Genomic DNA, 13997 nt, shown 5'->3' with positions numbered 1-13997 from the left:
AAGGGCAATGCACTGGCGGAACTGTCACTTGTACTCAAGTGATTCAAATGGTTCAAATGGCTCTGAGCACTATGGGACTTAACATCTATGGTCATCAGTCCCCTAGAACTTAGAACTACTTAAACCTAACTACCCTAAGGACAGCACACAACACCCAGTCATCACGAGGCAGAGAAAATCCCTGACCCCGCCGGGAATCGAACCCGGGCGTGAGAAGCGAGAATGCTACCGCACGACCACGAGCTGCGGACTATACTCAAGTGATTCAGGTGGAAAGGTTTTCGGCGTTATTATGGCCGCATGACAGGAATTAACAGGCTTTGAATGCGGAATAGTAGTTGGAGCTAGACGCATGGGACGTTCCATTTCGGTAATCGCTAGGGAGCTAAGTAATTCGGGATCCTCAGTGAAAGAGTGTGTCGAGAATACCACATTTCAGGCATTACCTCTCACCAGAGTTGTCAGTGCTAACAGACAAGCAACACTATAAAATCTGTGTTGGATGTATGGCGAACGCATCTTCTAAAATAGTGCGGCGAAATTTGGCATTAATGGGCTATGGCAGCAGACGACCGAGTAGAGTGCCTTTGCAGGCAGCACATCACCTGCTTTGCCTCTCCTTGGCTCGGGACCATAATACTTGGATCCCAGACGGCTGGGGAATAGTGGGCTGGTCAGACGAGTCCTGATTTCAGTTGGTAAGGACTGATGGTAGGGACCGAGTGTGGCACAGACTCCTCGAAGTCATGGCCCAAGTTGGCAATAAGGTAATGTGCAAGCTGTTGGTAGCTCAATTACGGTGTGGGCTGTTCTTACGTGGGATTGACTGGGTCCTCTGGTGGAATGAACCATCATCATCATCATCATCATCATCAGCCAATTCAATCATTAAATGATGTGGCCTCTTCGAGTCGTGGATTCAGGTAGGCTTTCAGCAGTCTTCTCCAAGTGGGACGGTCTTGGGCAGTTCTCTGCCAGGTGTTACCAGCGATCTTCTTGATGTCTTTGTCCCATCTGTCTGGTGGTCTTCCTCTAGGCCTCCGGTGCTCCCTCGGACTCCACTCCAGTACTAGCTTCGTCCATCTGTTGTCTTTTCTTCTTGCGACGTGGCCAGCCCACTGCCATTTCAAGGAACCTACTGCCTCTAAGATGTCATTAACCTTCGTCACAGACCGGATGTCATCTGCCCTTTTCCTGTCCTTTCTTGTATAGCCCAGCATTGATCTCTCCATGGCTCTCTGTGCTGTCCTAAGTTTCCCCTTTGTAAATGAGTTCAGTGTCCATGTCTCGCAGCCATACGTCATCACAGAAAGAATGCATTGATCAAATACTGCTTTCTTCAAATTTACTGGCATTTTTGATCTGAACACTTTTGAATTCTTCCCAAATGCTTGCCAGCCAAGCTTGATGCGTCGATAGATTTCTGGCCTTATGTCTCCCTTCATATTTATAATCTGGCCAAGGTAGACATATTCACTGACCTCTTCTAGCAGACTGTCCTTGACCTTCACATCTCCAGCTGGGACCCATTTGTTGGACATTACTTTTGTTTTGGAAAGGTTCATGTTCCAGCCAACCAGCTGACATTCCGATGCAAGATCTGTAACTAAGTTTTGGAGCTCTGCGAAGTCTTTGGGCAGTAAGGCAATATCATCAGCAAATCTCAAGTTGGTAAGCCTTCTTCCATTAATTCTAATTCCCTTACCTTCCCACCTCAACTTTGACATAGCCATTTCCAATACAGCAGAGAACAGTTTTGGGGAGATGGGATCGCCTTGCTTGACACCCCTCATGATGCGGAATTCTTGAGTTGATTCGCCGATGTTAACATAAGCTGAAGAATTCTCGTAGATTTTCCTGAGCACTTCAATGTATGCTGCTCCCACTCCTTGCTCACTCAAAGCTTGGAGGACAGCTACATGGCTAACGGAGTCAAATGCCTTTTCAAAGTCAACAAAGGCAATGCAGAGAGGCAGTTGGTATTCATTCGCTCTGCTTATCACTTCACTAACGGTCAGAATGTGGTCAATAGTGCTAAAATTGCTTCGGAATCCTGCTTGTTCTATAGGTTGGGCTGAGTCTAGGGTGGAACTAATTCGGTTTAACAAGATCTTTGTGAAAATTTTGTACAAAATTGAGAGCAAGCTGATAGGACGGTAGTTTTTAATATTGTGAATACTTCCTTTCGTGTGTATCAACATAATCATAGCCTTGTTCCACGATAATGGGATTGAAGCGTAGTGCAGGCAGGAAGTAAATACTTTTGCCAAGTGATTTATTGTTACCTCTCCTGCCAGTTTGAGGATGTCAACGCTGAGCTCATCATCACCCGGCACTGTTCTTCATGGTATCTAGAGCACACTTGACTTCTGATGGGAGTATATCTGGAACACTAGGTACATCATTTAATTTAGATACACTCAAATTTTCCCTTGGGTTGCTATACAAATTGTTTTGGAAAGGTTCATGTTCAAGCCATCATTGACTGGAAATCGTTATGTTTGGCTACTTGGAGACCATTTGCAGCCATTCGTGGACTTCACGTTCACAAACAACGATGGATTTTTTATATATGACAATGAGCCATGTCACTGGGCCAAAAGTGTTCGCGACTGGTACGAAGAACATTCTGGACAATTCTAGCGTTTGATTTGGCCACCCAGATCGCCCAACACGTATGTCATCGAACATTTATGGTACAAAGACCTACTACACTGACAACACTTCTGCAATTATGGACCGCTGTGGAGGCAGCGTGACTTAATATTTTTGCACGAAACTTCCAACGACTTATTGAGGTCATACCACGTCAAGTTGTTGCACTACGCTGGGCAAAACGAGGTCCGATACGATATTAGCAGGTATCCCATGACTTTTGTCACCTCTGTGTAGCATTTCTTCAGTCCCGAAAATAATTTTACTCGGCACAGCAGCAACGTTTGTATACAAAAGTACTGTTGTGTGGAACATCAAATAGTATTTGTGTGTGGTTCAAATGGCTCTGAGCACTATCGTACTTAACATCTGAGGTCATCAGTCCCCTAGAACTTAGAACTACTTAAACCTAACTAAGCACATCACACACATCCATGCCCGAGGCAGGATTCGAACCTGCGACCGCAGCGGTCGCACGGTTTCAGACTGCAGCGCCTAGAACCGCTCGGCCACTCAGGCCGGCATTTGTGTGTGGGCGAGGATTTATTAGTCGGGATGACGCACGAACTTTATCTTGTATGGTAAGTCATCGACAGAGATAGATATAATTTGCGCACTAGGGAACATGGTGGGGATCGTTGTTGTGTACGTTTCATATTAATAATATGGTGGACAATATCGATGACAACCGAAGACTTTTCCAAGACGATGCAGTTATCTACACTGAAGCACTGTCTAAAAACCTCTGCATAAATATTCAGTCACATATTGATAAGATTTCAAAGTGGAGCAAAGGTTGGCAAGTTGCTTGAAATGAGTCTCGCAAAACGAGAAAACGTAGTATCTTATCACTGCAATATCAATATGTCACAATTAGAATCAGTAGACTCATGGGCTTATGATATAGGCACAGTCAGGTGGATGGTAGACTTGGGTTCTTTGGCAGAATGCTGGAAAAACGCAGTCAGTCTATAAAGGAGCGTACAAATCACTGTGCACCCCATCTCGGAATATTGGTCATGTGTGTGGGACACATAGGAAGGCCGGCCGGGGTGGCCGAGAGGTTCTAGGCGCTTCAGTCTGGAACCGTGCAACCGCTACGGTCGCAGGTTCGAATCCTGCCTCGGGCATGGATGTGTGTGATGTCCTTAGGTCAGTTAAGTTTAAGTAGTTCTAAGTTCTAGGGGACAGATGACCTCAGCTATTAAGTCCCATAGTGCTCAGAGCCATTTGATTTTTGACACATAGGAAATAGGACAAACAGAGGATATTTAACATACACAGAGAAGGCCGGCACGATTGTTCACAGATTTATTCGATGCACGGGAAAGTGTCACAGAAATGTTGAAAAAGATAAATTACCAGACTGTGGAAGACAGACACAAATTATTCCGCGAAAGCATACTCACAAACTTTCAGAAACCAGTAATAAGTGAAGAATCTACTCTTCATACAGTTATGTACCGCCCCATTGGCACTCCATAGGCAGCTTCAACGCGAAGAAACACTGGTATGAGGTACCCTGTACCAACGCTTCACAGTACTGCTCGTGAGATACAAAGTCGTGGGTTCGAGTCTTTGTCCGGTACAAAGTCTTAATCTATAAGTAAGTTTCCATTTTACTTTACCTTGTGAACATTAGGTAAGACTGCTGTCGTAGGAAGTGACATGATAATATCAGTGCTACGAGGAACATTCAATACGTAATCAAACACATTTTTCTCTTGGCCGGTTTCCGTTGGAAAAATGTGTAATCTTTCATGGGACAAGATGGAGTATTCCCGCTTCAGACCTCTGCAGTTTCATGAATTTCCAATAGGTGGTGACACTGTACGTAGCCTTCAAAAAGTTGTCTGTAACGGAGGTGCGTACCAATCAGAGAGCTGTCATTTAATTTCTTTTCTGGAAAACCAGAGCATCGCAGATATTCATAGGTACTTGCAGATTTTCTATGGAGTCTTGCAAGTGAACGAAATCCCGGTGAGTCGTTTGGCGAGGCGTCCCCCATCATTGCAATAAAATCGCGCGAACCTGTCTGTTCTTCCGCGTACCAGCCGGCCGCACACAGCTGTGACTCCTGCAGTGTTGGAACGTGCGGACACTCTCATTCTACGTGGTCGGCGGATCGCAGACTCTTCGCTGGTCAATGGGACGTCTCTTTTGGTAGTGCTGACACACTCGTCCATAATTTGGGGTACTCAAGGATGTGTGCTCGCTGCATTCCTCGCCGCCTAGCAGAAGTCCGTAAACAGCAACAGATGACCCTCTGTGCGGAATTGCTTGCACGTTACGAGGTTGATAGCGACAATTTTTTGTTGAGCATTGTCACAGGGGGTGAAACATGGGTTCATCACTTGGAACCGGAAACAACACTGCACTCTATGGAGTGGTGCCGCGCCACGTCTCCTCCTAACAAGGAAATCTCCCCATCGCACCCTCCTCAGATTTAGTTATAAGTTGGCACAGTCCTTAGTGTCCTTGAAAAACTGAACACATATCAATCGAGAAAATAGGAAGAAGTTGTCTGGAACAATGAAAAAAATTAATAAAATACACAAACTAAGTAGTCCATGCACAACATAGGCAACATCAAGGAAGATTTGAGCTCAGGAGCGCCGTGGTCCCGTGGTTAGCGTGAGTAGCTGCTGAATGAAAGGTCCTTGGTTCAAGTTTTCCCTCAACTGAAAATTTTACTTTCTTTATTTTCCCAAAGTTATGATCTGTCCGTTCGTTCACTGACGTCTCTGTTCACTGCAATAAGTTTAGTGTCTGTGTTTTGCGACCGCACCGCAAAACCGTGCGATTAGCAGACGAAAGGACGTACCTCTCCAATGGGAACCGAAAACTTTTGATCGCAAGGTCATAGGTCAACCGATTCCTCCACGGGAAAACACGTCTGATATATTCTATACGACACTGGTGACGGCATGTGTGTCACATGACAGGAATATGTTGTCGACCCACCTAACTTGTACACTTGGCGAATGGGTAAAAAGATTCTTATACCTTGCCCGATTTAGGGTTTCTTGTGGATGTGATAATCACTCCCAAAAAAGTGATGAAAACATAAGAGTTTGTCACATAAATTGAAAATAAAAAATTAAAATTTTCACTTCAGGTAAGACTCGAACATAGAACCTCTCGTTCCGCAGCTGCTCACGCTAACCACGGGACCACGGCGCTCCGGGACTTTTAGTGTCCTTGATATTGCATATCTTCGCATGGACTACTCAGTTTGTATATTTTACTAATTTTTTTCATAGTTCCACAAAACTTCTTCCTGTTTTCTCGATTGATCTGTGTTCAGTTTTTCAAGGCCTATCCACTGTGCCAACTTATAACTAAATCTGAGGGGGGTGCGATGGGGAGGATCCCTCGTAAGGAAAAGATCACAGCCGCACCCTCAGCCGGTCTTCCGCGACCATGAAGGAGTTATTCTTTCTGATGACCTCCAACGTGGTGTAACGATAAACTGAGAAGTGTACTGTACTACCCGCAGGAAATTGAAGAAACTACGTCAGCGTGTTCGTTGCCACAAAAATGCGAACGAACTTCTCCTTCTTCCCTGGCAACGCAAGGCCTGACACAAATCTGCGCAGAAGAGAGGAGCTCACAAAACTTCGCTGGACTGTTCTTCGTCACCTATCCTGCAGCCCGGAGGTTGCACCTTCCGACTTCCACCGGTCTGGCCCAGTGAAGGATGCACTCCGCGGCAAGCAGTACGTAGATGATGGGGAAATTATTGGTGCAGCAAGACGCTGGTTCTGACATTGACCAGTGGACTGGTACCATGTGGGCAGACAGGCCCTCGCGGTGAAGTGGCGTAAGACCGTCGTATTTAACAAAGATTATGTTGAAAAATACGGATTTCCTGCGAAAATAGTGGGAAATAATATGGCGTATAGGAATCCTGAACATACCCAGCCTATTTTGAGTAAAAACAATGTGTTGTATTACTTATCAAACGTCCCTCGTAGACTTGCACTGACCTACTTTCGTTAGGCGATTCTGGTTGCCGTAAGCTGCACATCCACGAAACAAAAAAAAAAATGAAAGTAGAAAGAAAAGTAGATAAATGGATACCGGCCAAACCTTTCTCAGAGCTCTTTTTCTGCTTGTGACAAGACATTTTAGACTTCGTCATCCGCCTCACTGACTAAGTTTCCATTTCTAAGGGATTACTTATCACATAACTACTGTTTTTCTGCGCAGTCTTGGTTCAGAGTATAAAATTGCGAAGTTTTACTCTTATTTAATCGCATTTTTCTACCTACGTTTCTTAGGCGCCGTAACTTCCATTTACTACTGACACTAAGAAGTTTTCTGAAACTCTTCAGTACTGCATTTAATAGTCTGCTATAAGAATATAGCGTAGATGACATTCTTTAACGCGCATGCATACTTTTACGTTGCTCGTTATGAGAGACGGTTTCATGTCATGTAATTACTTCTTAACGAAACTTTTAAAGCAATTATGTGCATTTCTTTCAAATTTAATTTCCAGCGAATGAAAACTAGGAGGTTCGTTAAGTGCAGATTACAGATATTAACGATAGTAAAATTTAAATTATGATGTGATTTCCTTATATTCTCCTGTTGGCAACTACCGCTTAACTGCTGTTATTTTGGCAGAGAGGTACGTGCTTAAGAGATTCCTCGATTTTCTTAGAGCTGAGTTATTGCAGAGAAAGCAATTGATTGAGGGGCTGAGAGTGAAGGTGGTCGAAGTGCTTCCTGAAGCAAACCGAATAAATGACTGCCAAACTTCAAAGGCTGCTAATAAATAAGTTGAGTTATTATAGTAACTCAGATATTTGTTCCTGATGGTCAGGTACTCAATGTAAAGCTTTAGACATGGCTAGAGATTGTAGTGCCCCTTCATTATTTTTTTATAATGTATTAAAATATTCATACTCCTTGCGTCTTAAATTTTTTAGAGTAAAACAGGTACTAGTGCAAAACAATTTTATTTACTGTGCTATGTTTTGAATATTTGTTTTGGTACGATACACATGACATAGATACCACAATTGAAGGCATTATTTCAATAGTGGTACAAGTCCATTACCACCACTTTTCTGCCTATAATTCTTCTGAAATTAATGATCCAAACAAACAGAAAGAAAGGTGCATCTCTAGCAATAAGCCATATGCTTGAATATTTCTGGTGTCTCAACTGCAGATTTTTCAGCGCTCATTTGTCTTTCGGACTATGTATCTCAAAATGAACAAAAATGGACTTGTACCACTATTGAAATAAGCCCTTCAATTCTTCACTGTAAAAACAAGTATAAGCTAGTAATTTTATAGAACTCTTGATAAAATGGAGGAATGTAGTTCTTCACCTCATGATGTCTTTTCTTCCATTTCTAAAATTTTGTTTCAAACTCATGGAGACGCAAAGGCTACAGAAGAGGTACTGAAGGGGGGGGGGGGGCAATACTGGGCCTCCTAAAATCTACTTCAATAAACTCAAGATCAGGGTTTAGTGAACTGAATTGTTAGAGAATTTTCTTTGCTGATTCAGACTCACCTGATATTTCCCCGCTGTACTTTGTTATCTTCCGTGTGATTAGCAACTTTATCCTTTGCAATGGCATCCAGGGCTTTAATTGACAGAAAGCTTTCTGTTTTCATTTCCACTACGGGTAAGTTTCTGCTGACCTGCTTCACGGCTTACATCCTGCCTTGAGGAACAGAAACATGTTTGAAGTGTCTCTTTGCCTTTTCTGAGGGACCAAAATTCGTATCACATTCCGTATATGTATGGTCAGGTTCAAGGCCCTTATGATCTGTTTATCAATATACTGATCTTGCTGCAACATTTACGAACAGCACTTCAAAATATGACCTGTTTAAACATGCATCAAAGTTACCGTAAATACTTTTAAAACTATACACATTAGACTATTGCTGTAAACGTACCTGAACCTTTATTAATAATAGCAACTATTATCCTTCTACCCATCATATCACTTAGATTTATTGTAATCTAAATGTAGTCCAGGCATTGGCTTACAGCGCCATCTTCATCATCACAGACTGAGGCACGATGCAGGAAATCGCTTGTACTTCTTTTACTCACAAGAGACTTACACTTTAGCTTTTCAAAAGTACATTTAGATTACTTTATCGTGAAATGCCACTTGTCCTGTTATTGCCCTCGGCCTTCTGAGTTCTAATAACAGATTGCATAACTCTTAATTTTATTACGCTGCTTTAATCACTGCATATGTATGATGATATATCTATGACTAAATAGCTACATAGTTTTGTATGATTGTCTCCACCTTCTTTTAAAAGTGGAATAAGTAGTTATCATCTTTCAGTCATGAATTAAGAAAAACATCCTCTTTCATCTCTCCTTACCCAGTCTATATGTCTTACGCTAATCTGCTGATCTTCAGTAATGGCTTTTCGTACTTATGTATCTGACATAGGAAAACATCTCTTATCTCCATTAACTTGCAGTTTTAACCAACAGTTGTATATCTACCTCATTTTGAACAACCTCATTTTATTTGTATTATGTTCTTGGCTTCTGCAAGCTTTTAATGATCGCAAGAGCCGAATTTCACCTGACTTAATGTAACTTTTCCTTCCAGTCACACACTCTCCAGTGCGTACCACTGGCGTGAAAATGTCAATATGTTATCAACCTTAACTAGGTTATTTACCTGTTTTAGGCTTCAACCATAATAAGACCTTTTTTTTAAAAAATTTTGGTCTATATGTCGTTGTGTATTACTGGTTCTGTGACAATGTCACCATAATAGTAAAAAATCGTACTTCCTAAGAATGGAGTTGTCAGTTACGCTCTAAGTTCTCACTCTTTATCAACCAATGTCATCGTTAATGTTTTAATAGCTTAAAAATTATACTCAGGACATATGTTACATGCCTGACAGACCGCTGACTTATTTTCTCTCTTGCATCATGATGTTTTGTCGCCGAAAGAGAGAAAAGAAGTAATTAGCTGGCCTTAGCATTCAGTCGCTGCTCGTAATACATATATTCCACCTATGGATCAGTGTATAAAATTAAGCGTCATAAGATTACTGGGATCATCGAACGATTACACTGAGTGTTATTCCATGGTTTCCCATCTCGTTAAGGCTCGTTACTTTGTTAATGTTATGTTACGCGCACGGTGAAGACAAAATTAAATGACGAGCTCATTGTGTGTGTATAAGTTTAGTCTGATATTTTATGCGTTAAATGTTTTGTCCTGCTTACGAGCTTCAACACTATCGACCCACAGACTAATAATACCTTTGGTTTTATACAATATGTTGCACGACAATTAAAAATTGTAAGAAAGACGTTTTTATTTGTGAAAAGAAGCTGCTTTATATTTTTTGGGCCGAGTAGAGTGGGATATAATCTTTTTAGCCAACCTTCACCCATTATAATGCACTCAATTTGAATGGATGCATCAAATCCTATCGGTAGTAGTAACGGGAACAAAATAGTAACTACTTACGTAATTTTCAATCGAATCTATGCGTACTTTGTGTGGACAGTTGACATACTGTTATCACACTTCAGACAGATGTGGGATTTGCATTAGAATATGAAGTAGTTGTGCTTCTATGTTCCTCTACGCTTTTGCATTTGTATGTGAATATCTTAAAATAAAAAATAAAAAACCCTGTTCCTTTAAATATGTGATTGGCACTAAGCGATCGCCCCTTTAATTAAATACAAAAACAAAACAAAAAAAAACCAAAAAAAAAATGGTCAGTGTGACGGATTGTCAATCCTCTGGGCCCGGGTTCGATCCCGGCTGGGTCGTAGAATTTTCTCCACCCAGGGACTGGGTGTTTTCCTGTCCTCATCCTCCTATCATCCTCATCGACTGCAGGTCGCCGAAGTGGCGTCAAAATTGGAAGACCGGCACCGGCGAACGGTCTGCCCGACGGGAGGCCCTAGCCATACTATTAAATAAAAAAAAAAAAATTCTTCACAATACGTTCCATACTACCAGGATGTGTTTTTAACATCCACTCATCAACACTGTTTCCTATTTCAATCAATTTTTGCCCTAAATTTAGAGAGCCTATGTACTGATAAATGGCGTCAAGTCCTTAGCACACATTTCAAATGGCTCTGAGTACTATGGGACTTAACTTCTGAGGTCATCAGTCCCCTAGAACTTTTTTTTAAAAAAATGCTTTATTAACACAATACGATCAAAACAATATGAAGATACAAAACAACCCACCACCTCAATAATTAATGCGTCTGCATATTATACTACAATTTACAGCATTGTTACATTTCATTTTTCTATGACAGGCATTACTATGAGCAAGGTTAATCTGTTAGGCTGTCCTACTTCTACTAGTTTATTCTGCGGCAATTACTAGTGTGCCAGTTGATGTATAAACCTACTATTAAAGGCCTGCTCACTGAACTAAACCCATGTGAGCGTGCCCCTGGCACTGGGCTGGCCAAGTCTGTATTGTCGCTGCAGTCCCTACTTGTTAGTGCTTGTTAGTGTTCTAATCTGCTACTACTACTACTAACTATTAAGTTCTATATCTCAAGTAGAGTGCAGTTGTCATTGCCTGGGAGGTGATGCACCCGCTGGCCTGGTCCATTAGAGCGGCGGATTCCAGTCATGAGAGACTGGCCAGTTCCGCACTCAGCGGTATGGCGAGTACATCTCAGTCTAATCCGGGTTTGATGTTATCATCCATCTTGGTTTCTTAGAAAGTCTCTCGAGATCTTTTGTGATGCCTCGTTTGCCAGAATGTTAAGGAGGCTGAAGATATCGGCACTTCGTATTAGGGCATAGGTGTCGTTGTTGGGTAATTGTGCTCTTAGATCGTGCGCCACATCATCATATAACAAACAGTCATAGATGATGTGCTCAGGTGTACCGTCTTGAGTGCCACAGTCACACGCTGGTCTAGCTCTTTTCCCAAACTGACATAGGTGTGTCGGGTATGGCCCATGTCCCATGAGAAAGTGCAGTAATCCCCTACTTGGCTCGAAATAGGTAGCAGTTGAAAGACCCTTCTACCAGTGTCTTCATTTCCCCACAACTCCTCCCTCCTTCTTTTGATAGCAAGTTTATCTCCTACCTGAACCCGCAAGATGTCCCTGATCTTGTCTACCTTTCCTTTAGAGACCCAGTACCGTGCTGCCTGTTCTCTTATTTTTATGTCCAATGGACATTATCCCATCAGCACCAGTAGGCTCCCACCCAGGAGTCGTTATGTAGGCCCCAACAGACCGCATTATCATGTTTCTCTGCACCCTTCTCACGGCCATGGCCGGCATCACCCTCGTGAGCCTGTGCGTCCAGACCCCACACGCATAAATTACTACTGATGACAGGATGCTGTTGTGATATAGTTTGATCAGAGCGGGTGGCAGATGAAATCTTTTATGACCTATGTTGATGAGATTGTTCAGAGTTTCTATGGCATGTAATGTTATGGTTTCGATGTGAGATGTGTAGCTCCATTTTTCATCAATGATTACTCCTAGATATCGTGCTTCGCGACGTCGGAGAACTGGTGTTCCATCTATTCTAACTGTGGGGTTTCTGACCAGACTGCCTTTCAGAAGAAGATATGTTGACTTGTTCGGTGCGACCTTGATTTTTGCTTGTTGGCACCACTCAGTATTCTTATTGCCCTTTTTATCTTTGGCTCTAGGTCTTCTCGGCTACGGCCGCCGACCAACAGGACGAGGTCGTCAGCGTAGGCTATCACGTCTAGCACATCCTCGCTGAGTTGTGGTTTTTCCAACAGCGGCTCTACATTTACGTCCCAAAAGACTGGCCACAGTACGGAGCCCTGCGGACACCCCTTCGTGATGGTTTTGCTTATTTTGTCGCGAGGCGATGATAACCAGACCTCCCTGTCCATGCAATAGCTCCTGAGACAGCCATAGAGGGGCCCTGGACACTCCTTCTCACGCAGGCGGGTGAAGAGCGAGGGCCACCACAGGTTGTCAAAGGCGCCACTGATGTCCACCATGATGCCGATCACGTATTTGTACGGGGCTGAGCTGCAGACCTCAGCTGGTAGGGCGATTGCGTCAGACGCCGATTGCCCCAGCCGGAGGCCGAACTGTCTGTGGCTCATCCCGCACAAAATCCTGTGTGGTCAGTCGGTCAGCCAATAGCTTCTCTAACAATTTCCCCATAATGTCTAGGAGACATATTGATCTATAAGACTTTGGCTCCATGGGATCTTTGTCATTGCCCTTTATGATGATCATATTTGCTCTTTTCCAGATCTCTGGCAATTTGCCGGTCCTGAGACATTCGTTGAATAATCCTGTAAGAGGTGCTATTAGCTGTGGGGCGAGGAACTGCACCACCTCCGCTACTATACCGTCTGGCCCTGGTGCTTTTCCCCTTTTTAGTGACTTGATCTGTGCAGCAACTTCTTCTTCAGAGAACGGTTACACCCTGGTGTCATTGGTGTACTCCTGCTGGTCTGCCCTGCGAATTTGCTGTTGGGTCTCTGTTTCTCCATTTTCCTCATCGTCTGGCAGCAGAGTCCACAGGAGGACCTCGGCGGTCTCTCGCCATGACTCTGTTGTTCTGCCATCCTCTCTGACAGTGGAGAGGACCGCTGGAGACCTTATCTTTTCCCTGACCAACTTGTAGGGAACTCCCCACTGGTCAGTTTCAAGTTGTCTCAGTACGTAGCCCTCCCAGCTCTTGATCCTTACCTCTTTTAGTTGTTTTTGGAATCCGTCCTTCGCGTCTCTGTATTGCTGCAGCCAGTGTTGTTTTTCTGGCCAGACGTCACTTCGCTGGTAGTACTTCCTCGCCCGTCAGACAGACTGGCGCTAACGTTCGAGGTCAGCGGTCCATAGTGATGGAGAGGCCGCTACAGTCCTTCTCCTAGTTGGGACAGCTGCTTTTACCGCCCTAATTACCGACCCCACCAGTTCTTCGGCGTACCTATACACGTACAGGTCACCTTCGGGCAATGGAGGAACATCACATTCTCGAGCCAGGCGTTCCCAATTTGTCTTGTTGAAGTTGTATTGGATTTCCCACCCCAGGTCCCAGCGGCACTCTTCGTGACTGAGGTGAAAGACAATCATGTTGTGATCACTTGTAGTAACTTAATCTTTTACTACCCAGCTTTTGATGTTGCTGCTTATGTTACGTGTGGCCAAGGTGACGTCGATGTTAGTCCCTAACCCACCTCCGCCTGTATAGGTGGGGGGGATTTCCTGGTTTGTTGGCCACAACAAGCTGTTGGGCCATGATCAGCTCTTCCGCCTTTTTGCCGTTTGCGTCTCTGGTGCCGCTGTACCGTAGAGGGGGATTTCACGTTCATATATGCTGTAATGATGATCCTTTTCCC

General features: G+C 43.5%; 1 non-coding gene across 1 annotated transcript; it reads right to left on the bottom strand.

The window, feature by feature from the left end:
• Window positions 1-3090: 3090 nt before the first annotated feature.
• Trnaf-gaa (transfer RNA phenylalanine (anticodon GAA)) lies at window positions 3091-3174 on the bottom strand. The gene is given in 2 exon segments: window positions 3091-3125; window positions 3135-3174. It is a non-coding gene; the product is annotated as a tRNA-Phe (tRNA).
• Between the last annotated feature and the right edge of the window lie 10823 nt (window positions 3175-13997).

Source organism: Schistocerca nitens, chromosome 5, assembly GCF_023898315.1.
Source record: "Schistocerca nitens isolate TAMUIC-IGC-003100 chromosome 5, iqSchNite1.1, whole genome shotgun sequence".
In the NCBI taxonomy this organism is placed as follows: Eukaryota; Metazoa; Arthropoda; class Insecta; order Orthoptera; family Acrididae; genus Schistocerca; species Schistocerca nitens.
This window is presented reverse-complemented; position numbering and strand designations above follow the sequence as displayed.